The 12,317-nt window shown below is 38.9% G+C and overlaps 1 non-coding gene across 1 annotated transcript; it reads right to left on the reverse strand.

The window, feature by feature from the left end:
* Positions 1–1,014: 1,014 nt before the first annotated feature.
* LOC126007608 (U1 spliceosomal RNA) lies at positions 1,015–1,178 on the reverse strand. Its single transcript, XR_007495135.1, has one exon. It is a non-coding gene; the product is annotated as a U1 spliceosomal RNA (small nuclear RNA).
* Positions 1,179–12,317: the final 11,139 nt, after the last annotated feature.

The raw sequence follows: 12,317 nt of genomic DNA on the forward strand, positions 1-12,317 counted from the left end.
ACCACAAGGTGGCACTGAGGGACCTCCGAAAGAGGTACACTTGATCTGCTCACCCTGGAAATTCACACCTGTCTCCCACTATCTCCATTGATTTATGGGACTTAGAGAAAGAGATGAAAATGTCCTCCATCCTCCACCTGAAGGATCACGCTTTTAGTAGAGAAAGAAACCAAGGACAAATTAGTGTGGATAATAGTAGAGAAACTTTTTATTAATTAAATGCTTTTTTTGATGGTTATGAATGTGTTCATGATCCAGTTTCAGTCATACAAGGTGCAATGTACCTTTATTAGTGCCCATGCCCATTCCTCACAAACAATGTCCCTAGTTTCTCTCCTAGCCCCCTTCGGGCCTCGGGGGCAGTTTACTTCTCTGTGTCTCTGTCTCTGTCTGTCTCTCTGTCTCTGTCTGTCTCTCTCTCTGTCTCTCTGTGTCTCTGTCTCTCTCTCTCTCTCTCTCTCTTACTCTCTTCTCCTATCCCTACCTCTCTCTCTTTTCCCTTTTTCTTCTTAAAGATTGGTTTGCACTTTTGTTAATGAAGATAATATCACTTTACCTCCTTTCAATACCAGTGCAGAGTAATAAGTTTCAATGATCATTGTCACAGTCATAAAGGGCCATTCTCTACCCTAAGTGCACTGCTCCATTGTCGTTACAAGCTTCTAACCATGGACCTCCATACCCTCATCTCTGTTGTCTCAGGATATTATTGCCATACTATTTTTCTTATCCAACTAATTATTTTTTCTTATCCCACTAATGAGTGAAACCATTCTCTGTCTATTCCTCTCTTTCTAATTTATTGCACTCAGCATAAAAATCTCCATATCCATCTACATAAATGTAAATTTCATGATTTCATTTTTCCTAACCCATGTGTAGTATTCAATTGTGTAGATATACAATTTCCTTAGCAACTCATCTGCTCTTTGGCACTTGGGTTGTTTACAGATCTGACTATTGTAAAGTGCTGTGATGAACATAAGAATGCAGAATAATATATTTTTTTCTCTTCAGGAGAGAGTGCAAACGTAGTCCCCCACTACCATAAATTATGCAGTCAGTTTCCCACATTTTGGGGAAATCGCAGAGGTCAGCACACCCGGAGTACAATGGGTGAGCCTCACCCTGGGTAAACCACCTTCGTGATCATGGTATCGCCCCTGCCAGGTAAGTATATCAGAATAATATTTTTAGGTTCCTAGGGGATATCCCTAGGAGTGGTATTGCTGGCTTTATGGGATCTCAATTTCTAGTTATGTGAGGAATAACTATATTGCTTTCCAAAAGAGCTGAACCAGCCTACATTTCTAACTAGCAGCTACTGAGAGTCCCTTTCTCTCCACATCCACACCAGCACTGGTTGTTCTTTGTGATTATGTTAATCTCTGTTATATGAGATTTTATCTCATTCTTCTTTGATTTACATCTCTCTGATGATTAGTAATGTGGAGCATTTCTTCCTGTACCTTTTGACCATCTTTATTTCATCTTGGTAGAAATGTCTGTTCATTTCTTCCTTTTTTTGAATGGGGTTGGATGTGAGGTGGAGAAGCTTTCCAGTTTAATGTAGTAGTATGTTGCTCCCATTTGCTTAGGCAGTAGTGTTTCTTCCTTGAAGATGCCTTTAGCTTCAGTGTAATGGAGTATTCTGCCCACATCTTTGTCTATGCACCGTATAGCATCACGTATGGTATGAAGTTCTTTAATTCATTTTGATTTCATCTTTGTGAACTGCAATTAATAAAGGTCTGAGTTTTTCTTTTGGATGTAGTGGGCCTGATTTCCTACCATCATGTGTGGCTTTACTTTGTATTTTTTGCCCTTTATGAACTTAATTTATGAATTAATAAATTAATAATGAATTAATCTTTCTGAAAGATTAATTGATTTATGTATACCTGAATGGCAGTCACTGGATATTCAAGTTGGGATATTCAACTTTGGGATATTCAAGTCTATTCCACTGACCTGAGGTTCTGTCTTTATTTTAGTACCAGGTTGTTTCCATGACTATTGCTTTATAGTACAGTTTGATGCTGGGGAAAGTGATGTCTCCCATCTTATTTTTCCCAAAGATTGCTTTATCTATTCATAGACATTTATTGTTCTATGAATTTCAAGAGAGTTTTTGAAATATACTACTTTGAAATATGCCATGGATATCCTTACAGGAATTGCATTAAATCTGTATCACACTGGAAATTATGGCTATTTTAATGATGTTAATTTTCTCAATCCAATAATAAGGGTATGTGTTTTCATTTTCTAGTGTTCTCTTTCTTTCCAGAAGCAATGTTTTGTAGTTTTCTTTGTATATGTCTTTCATCTTCTAATTAAGTTGACCCCAAGGTACTTGATATTCTGAGACACAATTTTATTTGTTTAGCTTTGTTTTGTTTTTGGGCCACACCCGTTAACGCTCAGGGGTTACTCCTGGCTGTGCATTTAGAAGTCGCTCCTGGCTTGGGGAACCATATGTGATGCTGGGGGATCAAACCGAGATCCAACCAAGGCTAGTGCTGGCAAGGCAGACACCTTACCTCTACCGCCACCACGCCGGCCCCTGAGACACAATTTTGAATGATTTTTAAAATATCCCTTTCTCCTCTCTCATTTTTTGTGTATAGAAAAGACAGATTTTGCATAGTAATTTTAATATTAATTTTAATAATATTTGCATATTTATTTTTTGCATACTAATTTTGGGGCTCGACACTTGACTATATCTTGGAAGAGTCTTTAGGATTTTCAAAATATAGTATCATGTCATCTAATGATCGTTAGTATCATCATCATGCAAACAGTGAGAGCTCGAATCTTCCTTTTTTCTCTGGATTCCCTTGATATCCTGTTCACACCTAATTGATATGGTAGTAATATACTGAATAGAGCAAGAGGGGGCAAGCTTGTCTTGTCCGGATCTTAAAAGAGAGGCTTTTAGGTTTTCTGTACTGCGTATGATGTTTGCTATGGTCTTGTTGTAAATGGCTTTGTGGTCTGAAAATTCTGTTAAATTCTGTTAAATTTTTTCCCGAGTTCCACTGTTGTCTGTTTACTTATTTTAAGTATTTTTCCCATATTTTATTCATTTATTTTAAGGCTCTTTTCAAACTTCTTTTGTTCTATGGAGGTGTTGTGCAGCTCATTTTCCAGCTCATGATTTTTTCATTAGCAGCTCTTACTCTACTTGAGATCTTCTGTTTGAAATTTTCTCATTTATAGTCTCATATCCTCTTGAGTCTTACTGACTGTCCATTCCATGGTTTCTTTGAGTTATTTGAACATTATCAGAATTTATTCTCTAAAGTCCTTATCATAGAACCTATATTGGTGAGTGATATTCACTGGATCTTTAGAATTATCTTAAAAAAAAAAAAAGAACTATCATCTTCATTCCCTAAGCGTGGCAGTATTCTACATTACTTTTCCATTGTGACATTTGCACTTTGGTGATTTTTTATGTGGTGTGCTGGGGCTCATTGACTAGAACAAAAGCAAAGCATGGTGGCTAAGCTTTTTCACATGGATACTGACCTGGCACAAGTTACCTCCCTGATAAAAGTTGATCAGGTTCCTGGATCATCTTTCTCTAGCACCCATCCCTGTATTCATCCTACCACCCCATGTGCTCTCTTCTCACCTCAGTTAGTTTGTTTAACTCGGGGCTCACTATGATCGTGGGCCCTCTGACCTGGCACAAAATGCCTCCCTGATGAAAGATGATCAGGGCACTGACCTTGCACTTGTGTCTGCTGTCATCCCTCTATCTCCTGGGCACTCTTCTCATCTCATTCCTAGAGAGACTTATTAGATAAATAATTAGATGTTGATATGGAAAATATGAAGGGAGAGCCACATACTGGACATTGAGGCAAGGGTTTTTTTTTGTTTATGATTTTATAAACAGCTAGGCTCCCCACACATTTTTATTGAATCATATGGATACATAGTCACAACATTTTTCATGGTTTTCAGTCATACAATGTCTAACATCCATCTCATCACCAGTTCACTAGTGCACATTTCCTGGCATTGATGTCTCTATGGTAGACATCTCTCTCTCTCTTTCTCTCTCTCTCTCTCTCTCTCCCTCGCTTCCTCTTCTCTGTCCCTCCCTCCCTCTCCCTCTCTCTCCCTCCTCTCTGTCCCTCCCTCCCTCTCCCTCTCTCTCCCTCCTTTCCTCCCTCCTCCTTTCCCTCTCCTGCTCCCTCTCCCTCCCTCCCTCCCTCCCTCCCTCTCTCTCTATCTCTCTCTCTCTCTCACACACATATACTCTTACTCTCCCCTTTCCACTCATTCTCTCCAAGGTTTTTCAAGGAATGAATTAATGGGAGTTGAGCATGAGTCCCATTATTGTGGTGGTGTTGTAGTTATTCATGCGTATATGGAGTAAATACTTGCTTATCACTTATATCACTAGCAATTTTTCAGCTTGGGGTCTATTGATATGTATTTATGCTTAATGAGAAGACAAAATAAGGTGAGGGTTCTATAGACCAAGCATGCCTCAGTAGCTGGCTAAAACTGGATTTCTGAAATTCTCATCAGAAACTTTACAACCACAGGTTATCGGGATTGGATTCTCAAGGCTCATCTGTTGTGCTTTACACAAGTAATATGGAGTACCCTCTATCCAATCATTTTCCAACACTAACACTGCCTCCTCTACAAATGGTGACATTTAACCTTTTTGTTTTTATTCTTTATAAATTTATTTTAAACATTACTTACAGTATACACTTAATATATAAAAGTTATTTTTATTATCCAGAAGTTAGGAGTTATCTTGGCAACTAATTATGTTAAAATGAAATTTTCTAAATCCAATTTATAAACCACATGCTTTTTATTTAGATACAAAATAATTTATTGCAACTAAGCCTATGAAATTTTAGCTATTTTAGTATCAATGTCCCTTATTATTGATTCACCAAAGCCAGCGTTCTTCATGTCTTTAGATGTCCTTGCTTTCAACTTCACTGTCCATGATGCTTCAGAAAAATGTTTGATAAGTTATTTACAAATTATTATGTAAAAAAGGAGATTAATGAGGCCAAGTGGTGGCACAGTAATAGGGTGTTTTCCTTGCACACCGCTGACCTAGGAAAGACTGCAGTTCAATCCAGTGGCGTCTCATATGGTCCCCAAAGCCAGAAGTGATTTCTGAGTATAGTCAGGAATAACCCCTGAGCATCACCGGGTGTGGTCCTAAAACCAAATAAAAAAAGAGATTAATAAAAAATAAAAATAAGTAAATAATTACCTCATTAATTTGTTGGCAAATTCATTTTCCAGTTTGTATTTTCAAATACTAAGACTAGTTTGAATTGGCATCTTATATATATATATATATATCGGGCTCTTCATCCTCAGAAAGCTGGATGCACATTCTTCTCCAGTGCACATGGGTCTTTCTCCAAGAGAGACCTCATGCTGGTCCATAAATTGTATCTTTATGAAATAGAGGCTAGAAATTATACAAACTACCTTCTCAGATCATAATGCACTGAAATTAGAAGTGAATTACAAATAGACACAGAGGAAATACCACTTGGAATTAAACATCTCACTAATGAACAACCAGTGGATCGGAGACTAAATAAAAGAGGAAATTAAGGGGCCGGTGTGGTGGCGCTAGAGGTAAGGTGTCTGCTTTGCCAGCGCTAGCTTTGGACAGACCGCGGTTCAATCCACCGGCATCCATATGGTCCCCCAAGCCAGGAGCGACTTCTGAGCACTTAGCCAGGAGTAACCCCCGAGTGTCACCTGGTGTGGCCCAAAAACCAAAAAAAAAAAAAAAAAAAAAAAGAAATTAAGAGATTCTTGGAAACAAATGAGAATGAAGTCACAAATAATCAGAATTTGTAGGGCACAGAAAAGTGCTACTAAGTGGAAAATTTATAGCTTTGCAAGCAATTATGTAGAAAAAGAAGGGTCCTATATAATAATTTTATGGCACAGCTTATAAAATTGAAAAGTGATCAACAAAATAAATTAAATAATATGGGGCCAGAGAGATAGCATGGAGGTAAGGCGTTTGCCTTTCATGCAGAAGGTCATTGGTTCGAATTTTAGCATCCCATATGGTCCCCTGAGCCTGCCAGGAGCGATTTCTGAGCCTGGAGCTAGGAGTAACCTCTGAGCGCTGCTCCAAAATAGGCAGGTGGAAAGAAATAATAAAACTTAAAAAGGGAGGAGGAGCAGAGGGATGGACTGAGCAGATAGCTGGCTTCCAGTGCCTTGATCCTGGAGGCCAGCTCTTCCCAGGTATTGGGTTAGGGGACACCCCATGCCAGAGGAATTTTCCTAGCTTGGGGGTTGCTGGGAGGCTTGGCAGGCCTCCAGCCATTCCCCTATTTCCTCCCCTATTCCCAGTCTTCCCTGGTTGCCGGCCCAAGTGGACTCTATCGTGGGCTCAGGCTTTCCCCCTTTCTCTCCTGACACTATGGGGGGGACTCAAGGGGTGGATGGAGGGCCGATGCAGTACTGGTGTATGTTGGGACATTAAATCCTGACATTCACTGGTATTTTTTTTCTCATTGGTCTCCATTTCAAGAATCGTGCGGGGGCGTACCATATGTATTTAAAATAAAAATGGGAGGATGGAATCTCAGGTTGGGAAGAGACCAGTTCTGGTGGGGGTACCATATATTTTCAAAGTAAAAATGAGAGGATGGACTCTCAGGTTGGGAAGAGGCCAGTACTCTTTACCTACTTGTTTACTCTCAGTGGCCTCTTGGCCTCTTCCTTCTTTCATTCTGCAACTGTGGTTGCAACCATACTAGGTTTCTGATTAGTTCCTATAAACGGTGACAATTGAGTCCACTGTCTTAAGTTAGATTGTTTATTTTCCCTACTTTGTGAACTGTTCAATAAGGTATTTTGGTGAAAGAGTCCCTCTCTATCTTTCCTTCCCTTTGTTATTTGTTAAATAAGGAAATTTGTAGAAGTGTCCCTCCATTTAATGTTTATATAAGAACCAAGTCAATTGGATTGTTGGACTTGTTCTTGCATCCCCATAGGCACCAATCTCACCATGTGATACTGTTCTTCCTTTGCATAGGCACATTAAAATGGGAAATTATGTACAAACACGTTCTTATCATATAGAGATGGGAACACACAAATTTTCTTAAATGGTGACAATTTTGTCCACTGTCTAAGTTAGGTTGTTTATTTTCCCCACTGTAAACTGTTCAAAGAGGAATTTTGGTGAAAGAGTCCCTCAGTTTAATGCTTATGTTTGAACCAGGTCACGGGGATTGTTGGACTTGTTCTTGTGGTCCCCTTATGTGCTGATAATGCCAGGTGGCATTATTCCTTGTTTACATGGGCACATTAAAATGGAAAATACTATACATACAAATAAGTTCTTATCTAATAGAGATGGGAACACACAAATCTTGTGGTGCAATGGAACCTTACACCCTGAACATTGACATGATGACCTGGCACAGGCCTCAGAGGTTTGGGCATTATCCAGTCACCCCTGAACCAGGGAAGCCATCTATGAAACATCCAAAGTTGTCTATGTGACATCACCTAGAAGCAATTCTCTACCAGGGAAGACCCTACTACTGCTCTGATATCGATTTACTCAAAAGAGTTTTCCCTTAACACTGAGAAGATTTAAACAACAACAACAACGACCTGCATACTGAACAGGGCTTTCTGCATTGCCCTTTAATAGTGAGTTGAAATTAGACGCCGCTCCACACCATTCTGACTTCAATGTAGGATATACAGATTCCAGGACCTTCAATAAAGAAACATGATATCAACAACAGAGACTATGAAAAATATAACTGTATGGGTACTACAGACAATGACTGGGATTGGACAAACTAGTTTGCCTGGGGCCTAGAAATGGTCTTATGTCAGGAAACTTCAGGGGTAGGATCTCCTTGTACTTAGGCCAAAGTTTTTCCTTTCCATGACCCCCATACTTTGGTGGGCCCATGCAAATGATAAGTGCCACTCTAACATTGTTTTTACAGTGCTCCTTTGACTTTAAACCTTTAAAAAACCACTAGTAAAAATATCTGCAACTGCAAAAAAAATGGTTCACATTAGTGTTAATATATGCTTTTAGTTACACTAGCATTCTGGGAGATAAAGGAGGGAGATAAGGGATAGATGCTTGGGAACAGGGATAAAGGGAGGACAACACTGGTGGTGGAAAGGCCCCCATTTATTGTCACTGTGTACCTTAAATATCACTGTGTAAGATTTATAATTCACTTTGGCCACAATAAAAATAAAAAAGAACAGAAATTATTGAATTAGAAATCCATAATACAATCTAAAATCTGAAAGCAAGAGTTGGTTCTCTGAAAAAATTAAAAATTGATAAAACACTAGAATGACTCACAAATAAAGGGATTGAGAGAAATTTATTAAACCAAATTAGAAATGAAAATTGGAAGATTAATATAGATACTATAGAAATTGAAAAAATAATCAGAGATTACTTTGAGAAATACTCTGCCTCAAAACAAGAGAACCTGGAAGAAATGGAGAAATTTTTGTTCTCCTATAATCTCCCAACGTTAAGATGATCTAGTGTATCTGAATAGACCCCTTTCTGTTGAAGAAATTAAAGTGTTAATCAAAAGTATTCCCCAAAACAAAAGCCTAGGCCCATATGTATTCACTAATGAATTCTTTCAAATCTTTCAAGAGGACCTCCTGCCAATCTTTTTGAGGATGGGCCTGAGGGAATAAATGATGTTTTACACTTAAAAAAAAAATGATGAAATAGAAACACCCCCTCACTAGTTTTTACAAAGCTCACACCATCCAGATTCTAAAATCAGACAAAGATTTCACAAAACAAGAGAACTATGAACCAAAATCCTAGATGAACCAGAACCATGGATTCTAAGCAAAATCTTAGCAAACAGGATCCAACTTCTCATCAAGGTCATACACCATGACCAAGTAGGTTTAATTACAGGAATGCAAGGATGGTTTAACAAATGTAAATCAATCAATATAATACACAATATCAACAAAAAATAAACATTTTATGATCATATAAATAGATGCAGAGAAAGTATCTGATAAGGCCCAACACCCATTCATGATGAAAACTCTCAGAAAGATGGGAACCGAAGGAACTTTTCTCAATATAGCCATGGCAATTTCACCCAATTCAAATCCATGGAAAATATTATACACAGTGTAGAAAAACTGAAACCAATTTCTTTAAAATTTGGCACAAGTCATGGCTGCCCCCTTTTACCACTTGTATTCAACTTAGTACTTGAAATTCTGGCTTTAGCAATTAGGCAAGTAAAAGATATCAAGGGCATCCAGATAGGAAAGGAAGAAGTCAGGCTCTCACTGTTTGCAAATGACATACTATATTTTAAAAATCCCAAAACTCTACCAAAAAGTATAGCAAAGTTGCAGGCTACAAATTTAACACACAAAATTCAATGACCTTCTTATATACAAATAATGATAGATAAGAAATAGTTTAAAACCTAAAGATAACTAAATATGTGAAGTGTCTATATACAAAGAAATGAAAAAGGACACAAGGAAATGGAAACATATACACTGCTCTTGGGTTGAGCAGATTAACATCACTAAAATGACAATTCTACCCAAGCACTGTACAGATTAAATGCAGAACCTCTAAGGATATCCATAACATTCTTCAAAGAAATGGATCAAGCACTCCTGAAATTCATTTGGATAACCTCCCACAAATAGCTGAGGAAAAAGAAGATAGGAGACCTGTCTTTCCCCAACTTTAACTTGTTCTACAAATCAATAGTCATTAAAACAGCATGGAATTGGATTAAAGACAGGCCCTCTATAAAAAAAAGACAAAATAATGGAATAGACTTGAGTATTCAGTGAATGACCTCTAGACAGACAAACATTTAATCTGATAAAGGGGCATGAAATGCAAAATGGGGTAAGGAAAGCCTCTTCAACAAGGGGTGTTGGGACAGCTGGTCAGTCACATGAAAAATAGCAAACTCAGACCTCTATCTTTTTTTGGGTCCAGACCCAGCAGCACTCAGCGGTTACTCCTGGCTCTATGCTCAGAAATCGCTCTTGGCAGGTTCAGGGGACCATTTGGGATGTTGGGATTCGAACCACCGTCCTTCTGCATGCAAGGCAAATGTCTTGCCTCCATGCTCCTACCCCAGACCTCTATCTTAACCCCATGCACAAAGATCAAATCAAAATGGATTAAAGACCTTGATATTAGACTTGAAGCTATAAAGTATATTGAACATAAGCAAAACACTCCATGACAGTGAGACTAAAGGCAACTTTAAGGAGGAAACAGCACTGCCCAAACAAGTGGAAGTGAAGATAAACAAATGGGACTATATTAAGCTGAGAAGCTTCTGTACCTCAAAAGAAATAATGATGAGGATACAAAGGCCACTCACAGAATGGGAGAAAATAGTCACCCAATACCTATCAGATAAGTGGCTGGTATCTATGATATACAAGGTACTGACAGAACTGAATAAGAACAAAACATCTAACCCCATCAAAATGGAGAGAAGAAATGAACAGGCATTTCCTAAAAGAAGAAATATAGAGGGATAAAAGGCACATAAAAATGCTACCCATCACTAATCATTGAAAGATGAAAATTAAAACAACTATGATGTATCATCTCACAACACAGAGACTGGCACACATTACAACAAAACAATCAGTGCTGGTGTGGATGTGAGTAGAAAGGAACTCTCATTGTCTGCTGGTTAAATGCCAGCCTTTCCAGACAACAATATGGATATTCCTCAAAATACTGAAAATTGAGGGACCAGAGAGATAGCATGGAGGTCAGGCATTTGCTTTTCATGCGGAAGGACGGTGGTTTTAATCTCGGCAGTTTTAATCCCAGCATCCCATATGGCCCCCCCACCCCCGAGCCTGCCAGGACCGATTTCTGAGCACAGAGCTAGGAGAAACCCCTGAGCGCTGTCGGGTTGTTGCAAGTCAGCCCCTGAAGAAGTTGACTGATGGAGGGATGGAGGATGAGGTCTTTCCCCTCCAGCTCAGAGCAGGAGTCTGCCACCCTGTCCAGCCGACGGTTCTGAGGTGAAATGGCGGGTAAACAGCTCGCAGACAGTCAGGCTTGTGGAAATATTAGCTTTATTCGGTGGACAAGACTGAAGTCCAAAGACTCAGCATAAGTTCCAGCCAAAAGCCTCTCGCCTTCCACAGACCCTTGTTTTTATCCCCCAGAATCAGGTACCACCCAATGGTGGGATCAGATACCACCCAATGGTGGAAGCAGAATCAGGTACCACCCTAGGGTGGGGGCAGAATGCCAGGTCAGATCCTAGGGTAGGGCACAATCACCGATCAGGGTAGGGTCAGTAACATAATAATATTTACATACACAACATCGGGTGTGACCCAAAAACAAAAACAAAAACAAAAAAACCAAAACCCAACACAAAAACAAAAACTGGAAATTGAGCTCCCATATGATTTGGCAACATCACTCCTCAAGATATAGGAAAACAAAAAAAATTTAATACCCTCTTCACTCTTATATTCATTGCATCACTATTTATAGTAGGCTAAATATGGAGAAAAAAAACCCAGGTGCCTAAAAACAGATAAATGGCTAAAGAAACAGTGTACGCTTGCACAATGGAATACTTATGCAGCTGTTAAGAAAAATGAAGTAATAAAAGTTGCCTATATGTGGGTGGACATGGAAACTCATGATAGTGAAATGAGTTAGAGGGAGAGCGATAGACACAGAATAGTCTCACTCATCTGTGGTATTTAAGAAAAATAAAGTATGGAAAATAAAACAAAGTATATTTAACACAGTATATTTATTTAAGAAAAATAAAACACAGTATAACTCATCAGATAACAGCCTAATATCTAAGATAAAAAGGTACTGACAGAACTCAACAGTAAAAATTCATCTAGGCCGAAGTGGATGAGGTATTTGTCTTTCACATGGCCAACCTGGGCTCAATCCTCAGCATCCCATATGGTCCTCCCTATCCTGCTGTAACTTCTGAGTGCAGAGCCAGGAGTAATCCTTGAGCACTTCCTGGTGTGTCCCTCCCTCCCCCCCCCCAAAAAAATAGAAAAATTTATTTAGCATCATCAAAATTTGAGAGAAGAAATGAACAGATATTTTTACCCTCCTCAACAAAATGGACAAGGCTTAGAAATTAATCTTGTAGATAGATTCTTTACAGTTGGTGTACTCCACTTTAGGTTGGAGATGGAGACTATGTCTGGTGTACTTACTTTGGGTTTACATTCTTTTTGGGGGGCACACCCTGTGACACTCAGGGATTTCTCCT

Source organism: Suncus etruscus, chromosome 4 (genome assembly GCF_024139225.1).
Source record: "Suncus etruscus isolate mSunEtr1 chromosome 4, mSunEtr1.pri.cur, whole genome shotgun sequence".
In the NCBI taxonomy this organism is placed as follows: Eukaryota; Metazoa; Chordata; class Mammalia; order Eulipotyphla; family Soricidae; genus Suncus; species Suncus etruscus.